Here is a 10394-nt window from a genome sequence, read left to right on the forward strand (position 1 = left end):
ATATGTCAGGCTTCCCTTCTGTCCCTCACATCCCTGAAACAATTAGAGGTGCTTGACTAAGAGGCAGCTACATCAGCTTTATAAATACAGGGATTTTCTGCTCTCTTTGCACCATAGCAAACAGGGAGTGGAGTCAGGCCACAGAATCTGGCCTCCAATCTCTAATATAGCTGGACCTCATCTGCTAACAACTTTCAAGGGCTTGAACTGTTGGTGGGAACAAACTGGGAGCCAATTGAAGGGCCGGAGCACAAGCTTGGTGTGATATTGTGGTCTAAACAGAGGCCAACTTCATTTTGCATCAGTTGAGACCTTTGCACTGTTTTCACATAATACAAGCAAGAGGAAGAAATCCCTTGAAAATATCAGAACCGGGTGGCACAAATCACCTGATATGCAGCTTGTTTGAGACTGTGCTTAGAGTACAGATCTAAAAAGGAATGAAATAACACACCCAAGAATTCCCTCTCTGCTGAAAATCATGTTGGCTGATTTATGCCACGCTGATTTTCCTCATTTGGAATAGCTATTCCAGTTCCATCATCAACAGATAGGTCCTGATCCAAACCCCACTGAAGTCAATGGAAAGAAATCCATTGATTTCAGTGAGCCTTGGCTCAGGCCCCTAATCAATAATCCATACTGAATGAATCCACTGGAATACAGATTTTAGGATTAGCCCAGTTGAAAGCAGTTCTAGTACCTGAATAATGTGCTCTTCTTAGCTGTTGGTTGCAGCCACGTCAAGCTCTGTGCTTGCAGGGAGTGTTTCTGTGGGCAGCAGTGACAAGGACAAATAGGATCAGTTGACAGAATTAGATACAGAACCTTTCCGACAGGAAAGCATTACATGGCATTGAAGCATATGTTAACTTTTTAAATTGGCATTTAAAATACAACAGAAAATATTTATTTTTTTTGCTTAGCAAAAGTGCCAGTGTTAGTGTATGCAGTCTCACTCCTTTTCGCAAATACTTTTAACAGAAGCGGTTAATGGTCTAAAAGTGAAACATGTTTCTACTTAAAGGGATACTCTCCTTGTAACTTCATCCAAAGAAACCAATATTCCTGCAATTTTGCATGCCACAACTTATCCCATAGTAGAGTCTTTCTGGAAAACTTGCTAAAAATCAGACAAAGACTGTTACATTCAGGGTATTTCAAAAAATTAGCTGTAGAACCCTTGACCATTTTCTAACACTTCTTTGACTCTTGTCATGATAACTCTAAACTGGACTGCAATTGAATAAGAACTCCAGATATGTTTTGGTGGCCTTGTAGAGGTGAATGCAGGTGGCTGCGCTTCCTTTATCTATCTCATGGAGATGTTATGCTTAGTTTGTTGACAAAGTCAAATTTGTTGGATTAAAGTTGCTTATTGAAATGCAAGATATTGTTACTAATACATATAGGTGAGTGAAAATGTTGTGTATGTATATTATTATGATCCAAATATAGGATTTCTCAGTCCTTCCATTAGGGCCTGATCCAAATGGAGTCTTTCCAGTGATTCCATGGGCTTTGGATCAAGCCCATAGTTAATAACAGCCAAACCAGGATGTTAAACATTGTTTAAAGTTAGAGAATTTTGTGTAGAGAAGTTGGTGAGGCATTTCAGAGGGATCTAACAAAGTAAGGGAGATGGGTAACTTGATAGCAAATAAAATTCACTGTTGACAAAGGCACATTGGCAAGAATAATCTGTATCACTTATACACTTTATTCTTATATATACACACTGTGGCAAAGTACCTGCTTCTCCTCAGCAGGCTCAGTCCTTTTTAGCCTTGGATACACAGGCTTGGGCAAAGCAAAATCCTTCCAAGTCACACAGGGTCTGGCTGATCCCTTCCTCAGTCAGTCAGTCAGTCCATCCCTTGTGCTGGGTTTCTCCCCTTCTGGGGACAGAGCACAGCCTTCCTTGCTGGAAGGGCTCAGAGCCTTGCTACCCCTAACTTGCTAACCACATCTCTGCTTCTCTCACTCTCCCCCCTGCTTCCATGCCAGGGAGGGTTTAAAAAGGTCTCCAGCAGTTAGGGCCAGCTGAACCTAGTTAGTTCCCTGGTAACTCCTTTTCCAGCTGAACCTTATTTCCCCATGGTTATCTCTCCTCAGTAGGTAGGGAGAGGTCTTTTAACCCCCTCTGGGACTAATTACTACTCCTCTCTTTGTAGCCATTTGTCCTGGGTTTGCCACAACACATATATTGTTATTATTAGTAACAGTAGTAGTATTTGCAAAGAAAGAAAGCAGGTGGGTGTGCATTCAATTCTATCAAGGATGTCCACCAAGGAAAAATCAACAAGGCAACACTGCCATTCTTTCAAAACACTACTTGTATTTTTCAGAAACAAAGATAAACATTTCCTGGAAATACTCTTAGTGTGAGTTAATTTGCCAAGTGTCTCTGCTTTCTTCCTTAGTTATGGTTCTATGGAAGCTTTTTAGTAGGGCTGTCAAGCAATTAAAAAAATGAATTGCAATTAAAAAAATTAATTGTGATTAATCATGTGGCACGTAAATACCTTGCACTGTGGGCTACAAAAGTGCCATGCAAACACCTGTTTTCACTTACAGGTGACATTGTAAATAAGAAGCGGGCAGCATTACATCCCATAAATGTAAACAAACTTGCAATTGGCTGAACAAGAAGTAGGACTGAGTGGACTTGTAGGCTCTAAAGTTTTACATTATCTTGGTTTTTTAAGTGCAGTTATGTAACAAAAAAAATCTGCATTTGTAAATTGCACTTTCACAATAAAGAGATTGCACTACAGTACTTGTATGAAGTGAATTGAAAAATACTATTCATTTTATCATTTTTACACTGCAAATATTTGTAATAAAAATAATATAAAGTGAGCACTGTACACTTTGTATTCTATGTTGTAATTGAAATCAATATATTTTAAAATGTAGAAAAACATCCCAAAATAGTTAATAAATTTCAATTGGTAATCTATTGTTTAACAGTGTGATTAAAAGTGCGATAAATCAAGACTACTTTTTTTAATCACAATTAATTTTTGAGTTAATCATGTGAGTTAACTGTGATTAATGGACAGCCCTACTTTTTAGTAATATTTTATTGTATTTAATTTTATTATTTAAATGAGAAAACAAATGGGTAGACTCTCTAGTCTCTCACTCCTCCTTCCTGGAGCACACTCACCACAGGCTCAGAGGAAAAGTTATTGGGAGCACATCACTGACCAGCATGTGCCACCACCCTCAGTCTTCCAGCTCCTGAGTGATTCAAAAAGCTGGAAATATATGAACTGCAGAATAGTACCTGGCTAGAGCAGATTAACTGTTCTGTCTTTACAGTGCTATTTTGCTGTTTCATAACTGGATTTCCTTCCCCAGATCCAGTACTTTGAAACAATTTTGGTCAGCTTTAGGTTTGGTACTCCCTTAAGACTTTTCATGCTAGGAAATCAACCTGTTGAAAAAAAAAAAAAGCTGTCATCAAGGGTCTCCCTTGAACCATTGTAAAATGGGAATAGGAAGCATCAAGCATTTGAGATGACAGTTTTTTCAATGTTGGTGAAAATGGCAAACAGCTTAAATCACTTTCAGCTCTGGTTCAAGAGGACGTGTTGCTGACAACAGTTCTCAGTGATGGTTTGGTACTTTAATGTAAACAGGGCTTCCGTATTTGAACTAAGAAGCCAAGAATGAGAAAGAAAACTGAAGCAAATTGAAATAAAAAGAGACCAACAATGGTCCGGTCCCTTAAGTGTACACCAGCAATCAGCACAATAATATATTGAGAATTCAAGGAGAGAGACTAAGTAGTTAAATGTCTATAATGTGCAAAGTACTTATGTGTTAAAATCATCAAAGTAATAAAAGTAAAAAGGGGGAAATATTTCTAAACGTCTCTAGGGACAGGTGTTGTGTGCCTGTAGTTTACAAATTATTGAAGACTGTTACCACAGATGAGCTGTATTATTTTTATTATTATTAGTTTAGTTGTATTGCTGTATGAACTGCATAGGCTTCCTGGCATCCACCAGTATTGCACTATGGAATGTATCAGTGATTCTAAGTATGCATCTGTTGGAGAATATTAAGGATACATCCTGTTTCCATTGATGATAAGGACAGTACGTTCACTGACTTCAGAAGGAAGTCACCTTGCTCTCCTTATCACCCCATCATAATTTTGATATGTTATCTTCTCTGATTTAAATTTCTCTTAGGTAGCTTCACAACATCCTCTGGTAAGGTGTTTGAGAGGTTGACTGGGTGTTGTGTGAAAAGTTACTTCATTTTTTTTGTTTTAAATCTGCTGCCTATTAATTTCATTTGGTGACCCCTAGTTCTTGTGTTACGCCAGTCATGATTTTATAGACCTCTATCATATCACCCTTTAGTCATCTCTTTTCCAACCTGAAAAGTCCCAGTCTTACCCATCTCTTCTCATATGGCAGCCGTTCCATACCCCCTAATTATTTTTGTTGCCCTTTTCTGAACCCTTTCCAATTCCAACATATCTTTTTTGAGATGGCCAACCACATCTGCATGCAGTATTCAAGATGTGGGTGTAACATGGATTTATATAGAGGCAATATGATATTTTCTGTCTTATTATCTATCCCTTTCTTAATGATGCCCAACATTCTGTTTGCTTTTTTGACTGCCGCTGCACATTGAGTGGATGTTTTCAGAGAACTATCCACAATGACTTCAAGATCTCTTTCTTGAGTGCTTACTTACTGCTTACTATTCCAGTAATGTATTTTTGGTGTCACTTTCTTTGTTCTTAAATGTGCAAGGACCACGAAGCTGAGCAGTTCTGCTGCCTTAAGTGAAACTGATTTTCCAAGAGGCCCTGAAGCATGTTGTGGCAAAGTACCTTCTCAGTCTCCCCAGCCTCTGCTGTTTTTAGCCCTGGGGAGACAGGCTTGGGTAATTGCAGTCCCCCTTAGAACTCAGGGGAAGTCTGTTCCCTGTCTTCCCACCAGCCTTATTTAAAGTAATTTTTTTCCTGCCTTGTGGGAGAGCATACTGCCTCCTCCTGGGGAGGCTTGCTGCTCCAACACTCCTGGCAGCCAGGCTCCTTCTCTCTCTGCTTCCCCCCCCCCCCTTCCTCCCCGGAAGGGGTTTAAAAAGGTCTCAGGCAGCCCCAAGTTGGAATCACCTGGTCCTAATTACCTTCAGGTAGCTCCCCCTCAGCTGATTCTAATTTGCTACCTTGGTAACCCTTTCTCAGCTGAACCTGATTGACCTGTAGTTGTCTCTCAGTTGATAAGGAGGAGGGCCTTTTAACCCTCTGGGACTGACTCCTCCCCCCCCCCCCCTTGTAACTGTCTGTCCTGAGTTTATCACAATGTCTATTAATATTTTGTAAATCCTCATGATTTTTAATTCAATATTGTAAATTGTATGTGTAGATATAGATGTTTCTTATTAATTTGAAGGATTTTAAATGCTGTGACAATGGCTTTCATCCTGAAAGATCCTCAAATATTTCAGAGATTATAGATAGATTACTTCACCCACTACAAAAGGTTACAAAAGGAGCACTTAAAGACGATAAAGTCATTGCGGAGAAACAAAATGAATTCTTTGCTTCAGTCTTCATGGCTGAGGATGTTAGGGAGATTCCCAAACCTGAGCCATCCTTTGTAGGTGACAAATCTGAGGAATCGTCACTAGAGGAGGTTTTAGAATTAATTGATAAACTTAACAGTAACAAGTCACCGAGATGGCATTCACCCAAGAGTTCTGAAAGAACTCAAATGTGAAATTGCAGAACTATTAACTGTGGTTTGTAACCTTCCTTTAAATCAGCTTCTGTACCCAACGACTGGAAGATAGCTAATGTAATGCCAATATTTAAAAAGGGCTCTAGAGGTGATCTCGGCAATTATAGACCAGTAAGTCTAACGTCAGTACCGGGCAAATTAGTTGAAACAATAGTAAAGAATAAAATTGTCAGACACATAGAAGAACATAAATTGTTGGGCAAAAGTCAAAATGGTTTGTGCACAAGGGGGATCCAGTGGACATAGTGTACTTAGATTTCCAGAAAGCCTTTGACAAGGTCCCTCTCACAAAAGGCTCTTACGTAAATTAAGTTGTCATGGGATAAGAGGGAAGATCCTTTCATGGATTGAGAACTGGTTAAAAGACAGGGAACAAAGAGTAGGAATAAATGGTAAATTTTCAGGAGAGGGGTAACTAGTGGTGTTCCCCAAGGAACAAGATCCACAAGAACCAGATCATAAATGAGCTGGAGAAAGGGGTAAACAGTGAGGTAGCAAAGTTTGCAGATGATACTAAAGTGCTCAAGATAGTTAAGACCAAAGCAGACTGTGAAGAACTTCAAAAAGATCTCACAAAACTAAGTGATTGGGCAACAAAATGGCAAATGAAATTTAATGTGGATAAATGTAAAGTAATGCACATTGGAAAAAATAACCCCAACTATACATACAATATGATGGGGGCTAATTTAGCTACAACTAATCAGGAAAGAGCTCTTGGAGTCATCGTGGATAGTTCTCTGAAGATAACCATGCAGTGTGCAGCGGCAGTCAAAAAAGTGAACAGGATGTTCGGAATCATTAAAAAAGGGATAGAGAATAAGACAGAGAATATCTTATTGCGCTTATATAAATCCGTGGTACGCCCACATCTTGAATACTGTGCAGCGATGTGGTCTCCTTATGTCAAAAAGATATACTGGCATTAGAAAAGGTTCAGAGAAGGGCAACTAAAATGATTAGGAGTTTGTAACGGGTCCCATGTGAGGAGAGATTAAAGAGGCTAGGACTTTTCATCTTGGAAAAGAGGAGACTAAGGGGGGGATATGATAGAGTAGTGTGGAGAAAGTGAATATGGAAAAGTTATTTACTTGTTCCCATAACATAAGAACTAGGGGCCACCAAATGAAATTAATGGGCAGCAGGTTTAAAACAGATAAAAGGAAGTTCTTCTTCACACAGCGCACAGTCAACCTGTGGAACTCCTTGCCTGAGGAGGTTGTGAAGGCTAGGACTATAACAGGGTTTAAAAGAGAACTAGATAACCTCCATTAATTTAAGTCCATTAACGGCTATTAGCCAGGAGAGGTAAGGAATGGTGTTCCTAGCCTTCGTTTGTCAGAGGATGGAGATGGATGGCAGGAGAGAGATCACTTGATCATTACCTATTAGGTTCACTCCCACTGGGGCACCTGGCATTGGCCACTGTTGGTAGACAGGATACTGGGCTGGATGGACCTTTGGTCTGAACCAGTATGGCCATTCTTATATTCTTATGTACTAAAAAAAGCCACTACTGTAGCTGAATGTGGTAGCAATTGTGCCCTAACAATACTACACACATAGCTGCCCAAATGAGATTAAAAACTGATGATGTAACAGACGAATGTCAGTGTCTAGATCTTCTGTAATTTTCCCATTGCCATTATATGCACACACCATTTCTTTCTTCCTAATTTATTTTGTTTCCGCTCTATCCTTCCTCTGTTTCTCCCAAATAATTTCTCCCTAAAGTTGCTAGGCAATCCTTGAGTCTAATTATTCCATCAGTTGAACACACATATATCACATTAAAGTCAACAAGAGATTTGTGCCCAGGCAATTCACTGATGGAGCCCCTTGTATTTAAACAAACAAACATATAAAGAAAACACCCACTTAGCCCCACTACTTTCCATTACACAAACAATTGATAAGTGAGCAAGTGAAGCTTAACTTTTCCCACAGACACCTCAGGGGGAGTTATGAAGAATGTAAATACCTAAATCAGAATTTGGGCAGCTGTTATGTACAGTAAGTGTAGTTCCATTTTTTAAAAAAGGCTGTTGTATACAGAGCAGGTAATGGACAATGTTTGGTCATATTTTACATAGGATCACGACTTGAGTTTCTTGCACATTCAAAACTCATGTCTATGGGAATTCCCAGTGTGAAAAGAATGCAGACTCAAGGCCAGAATTATTTGTAAACACGGAATACATGAGATTCACATTACAAGCCATGGCAGATTTAGGAATCTAGAAATGGAAATAATTACAAGGGAAATGAAAGTTAAAAATAATCATGGTCTACTACAAAAATTGTAATCCAATATCCTTGTTTGGAAGTGGTGTTACATTACTTACTACACATCTGTCCAACATCCTAGGAACTTAGCAAGGAGCTTATGGGGCATGTGGTCTAAAAAGGAACTTTATTCTGTAAACACTGTATATAATATATTCAAATAAATGTTCAGATCACTTCAAAATAAAGCATGTAAAATATGCTACCATTTCTAATACAATGATTCCCTACTGGTATGTTTCAGTACAAACCACTTTGTGAGAGCTGAAGTGTCTAAAATAAAAATAAAAAAACCAGCATGGGGTACTACATTACTAGCAGAAGTATTTAAACAGGTAAAATAGTCATATATACTTACCTAGTATGAGAGACAAGATGGGTGAGATAAAAACTTTTATTGCACTAACTTCTGTTGGTGAGACAGACCCAGTAAGAGCAGGCAGCATTATACAATTTAAAGGCATACGATTGCTTTTGTATGGAATAATGGGGATTTCATACTCCTCAGATTGATGAAGATAGGTGAAAAACTGTTATCCATTTTCCCTTGTTGGACATCCTAGGGCCAAACACTCAAATCCTTACTCTGGCTTTATTCAGGCAAAACTCTCATGGACTTCATCAGCAAAAACTGAGCAGGGACTTCAGGATTTGGTTATCTCCTAATTGAAAGATTTTCTGAATTGTGTTTTGTTTTATCCTGAAATGGCCCTGGATTTGGAACGCTTTCATGGCTTGGAGGTGGTTCTGATCAGTACCATTTCCTTTAGAACACTTATTTTAAGTACAGTTGAAATTTGATCATGGAAGGACTTTTAGTTTGTGCACTCATAGAGACCTCGTCGCTTTTTATATAAAATAAGTTATGAATAATCAAAATTACATTGCAGTGGTAAAAATTTAATAGTGAACATTCTGAAACAGAGCACAAAATGGCTCAGAGGAAGTGTGACACCAAATAAAAAAACCCTACATACTACTAATAAAACCAGACAGAAATAAAAATGAGAAAACTGACTCAGAATGTTTCTCTACAGAGCAGGCTATTAATGTTGTCTCGTTTATACAGGCTGACACTGACAACAGTGTCACAAATCAAAGAGCCTGTGAAAGAGCTTTAGGGGATTCCAAACATATACCCAGAGGCAGAAACTATTTTTTTAATGGTTTCAGTGAACAGTCCAGGCAAAGATACAGTAAGCAAGAGGAAGTCTCTGGTATCATAATAACAGTCCCTGTAGAGTGTTAGGCCAGTGTAACTACTGAAGCACTCTGGGTTGGGATTTGGAAGAATTCTAACAGTCTCTCAGGAACGTTAATGTCTAACTCAGTGTCAGATCTTGGAATTTACAAGACAAGTGCAATCTTGGAATTTATAAGATACTCAGTCTTAGGGACTATGTGCAGTGATGGTGTTAGGCCCCTGCAATCCATTCAATCACAGGTGGCCCCAAGACAATGATGGGCCCCCTGAAAGCCAGATCTGGCTCACTGGGTGTCAGTTGCTCCGTCCTGCTCAGTTCCACCCAGGGGTCAAATGGAGTCCTCCAAACAGTGTGATCTCGTGCACACTGTTCATGCAAGGTCACTGGCGGGACCCCCACAAGACAACTACCTATGTGTAGAATTAAGTACCACTAAAATGAATCGTATATAAACAAAGTTGTAATCCTCTTCACTTTCACACGTATGTGAAAGGTCATCAGGTTTGGGAGAGAGGGGAAAAAATGGGCTTAAAACGAGTCGAAGGATGGTAGAAGGAAGAGGTGTAAAGGAGTATATGATTAAGTGCCAAAATTAGAGATATTCAAGTGTGTTTGAACAATCAGATAAATCTCTTAGTCAAGCGGGGGAAAGTTTTAAAACACAATTTGCGTTCTGTGAAGGCCTTTTTAATGCAATTATCTTTCAGCTTTCAATGAGCGTCAGAGTTAAATGAATTTTGATTGTGGGTTTTTCTTGTATGAACCAGTGAATAAGGAAAAGGTAGGTCTGGTAGGAAAATGTTTTGTTTTTTCCATGAGCAATTTTGACTCTTCCCAAAAACAAAAAATAAACCTGAACAATTTGTCTGCAGCTATATGGCTGGAATCTGAAAAATTTGGTCTGGAAATGCCCCCATGGTTCCTCATGACCCCATTTTCCTCTGTGGGCTGAGATCCTTGACCATGCTCTGTAGCCCATGAAGCACCATGACCTCCCTTCTTGGTAAGCCCTGTTTTAGTTTTCTAGCATTTGGGTTTTTAATTAAAAGTCAATGTTTTTTCACAGATGCTTTAAAAATAATTATATTTTATTGAAAAACCTATTTTTTAAAAATCCCCAGCTTTGATG

The 10394-nt window shown here is 39.0% G+C and overlaps 1 protein-coding gene across 1 annotated transcript in view; it reads right to left on the reverse strand.

The window, feature by feature from the left end:
* The window catches only part of TRPC3 (transient receptor potential cation channel subfamily C member 3), a 92587-nt gene extending 90815 nt beyond the window's left edge, over positions 1-1772 (reverse strand). The window contains exons 1-2 of the mRNA XM_039542666.1: positions 1753-1772; positions 704-771 (exon numbers count right to left, since the gene is read on the reverse strand). The gene's annotated coding sequence lies outside the window, so the exon portion shown is untranslated. The remainder of the gene's footprint in view (positions 1-703; positions 772-1752) is intronic.
* Positions 1773-10394: the final 8622 nt, after the last annotated feature.

This window comes from Mauremys reevesii, linkage group 5 (assembly GCF_016161935.1).
Source record: "Mauremys reevesii isolate NIE-2019 linkage group 5, ASM1616193v1, whole genome shotgun sequence".
Classification (NCBI taxonomy): domain Eukaryota; kingdom Metazoa; phylum Chordata; order Testudines; family Geoemydidae; genus Mauremys; species Mauremys reevesii.